Source organism: Coregonus clupeaformis, chromosome 26 (genome assembly GCF_020615455.1).
Source record: "Coregonus clupeaformis isolate EN_2021a chromosome 26, ASM2061545v1, whole genome shotgun sequence".
Taxonomy (NCBI): domain Eukaryota; kingdom Metazoa; phylum Chordata; class Actinopteri; order Salmoniformes; family Salmonidae; genus Coregonus; species Coregonus clupeaformis.
In genome coordinates, this window is record NC_059217.1 from 42,906,931 (window position 1) to 42,907,804 (window position 874).

The following is an 874-nucleotide window of genomic DNA, read 5'->3' on the forward strand; positions in this document are numbered from 1 at the left end:
CAGAGCTGCTATGTAGCTAGCTAGCTTTTTATTTTCTGTAATCCATTTGGTAAGTAACAAACAAGCAATAAAGTGATATTTAATGACAATATCTTTGGAGACCTTCATAGACCATGTTCGAATCTAGTGATACATGTTACTCAAGCTGTAAGTTAGTAGCTAAGTAGCTAGCTAAACATGCTAGCTAAACATGAGTCCTAGATAATTAGCTTGTAGGTAGCTGATAAAATCATGACATTTTATTCTATGCATTTGTATTGTAAACTGTGTTCTTGGAACAGAACGATCTCTGTCTGTCCAAATACATTTTTAACATTTAAACACAACCAGCTTGCTAGCTTCAGAGAACCTGCAGTTTGATGTTGTTACACAAAGTTGGCCTCTCGGTGGCGGTGTACGAATGCAAAAAAGTGACTGACTCTTTACAGACTAGATTCAACCCTCTTGGGACCTCTAATCCTGAACCAGAGTTGATGTCGAATAAACGTCAGGGTCCAGGGTTCGTGGGCCAAACCACTGCCCAAACAACCACGTCCAACAGGTCTCTGACTATACTAACTAAATTAAACCAGGGCCCATATTCACAAAGCCTTTGAAAATAGTCTGCTCTAGGATACGTTTTAGCTTTCAGATAATAATTAATAAGATTATCTTGACGGGGGCAGATCCTAGATCAGCACTCTTACTCTGAGAAGCTTTGTGAATACAAGCCCAACTCTTCAACTGTTTAGGGATGTTCCATCCATGGTAACATGAGTGTTTTTAAATAGTCATATGGAGGTGTATTTTCTTTGGTAGGAGCAGTTCCCACCAGCAGTGTTGTGAAACCAAGTGCCAATCCACCACCTGCAGCAAGGGGACAGCAGATGTTTGA

General features: G+C 40.2%; 1 long non-coding RNA gene across 1 annotated transcript; it reads left to right on the forward strand.

The window, feature by feature from the left end:
• On the forward strand, positions 1-874 carry LOC121540016. Its single transcript, XR_005995460.1, has 3 exons — positions 1-49; positions 429-541; positions 799-874. It is a non-coding gene; the product is annotated as an uncharacterized LOC121540016 (long non-coding RNA).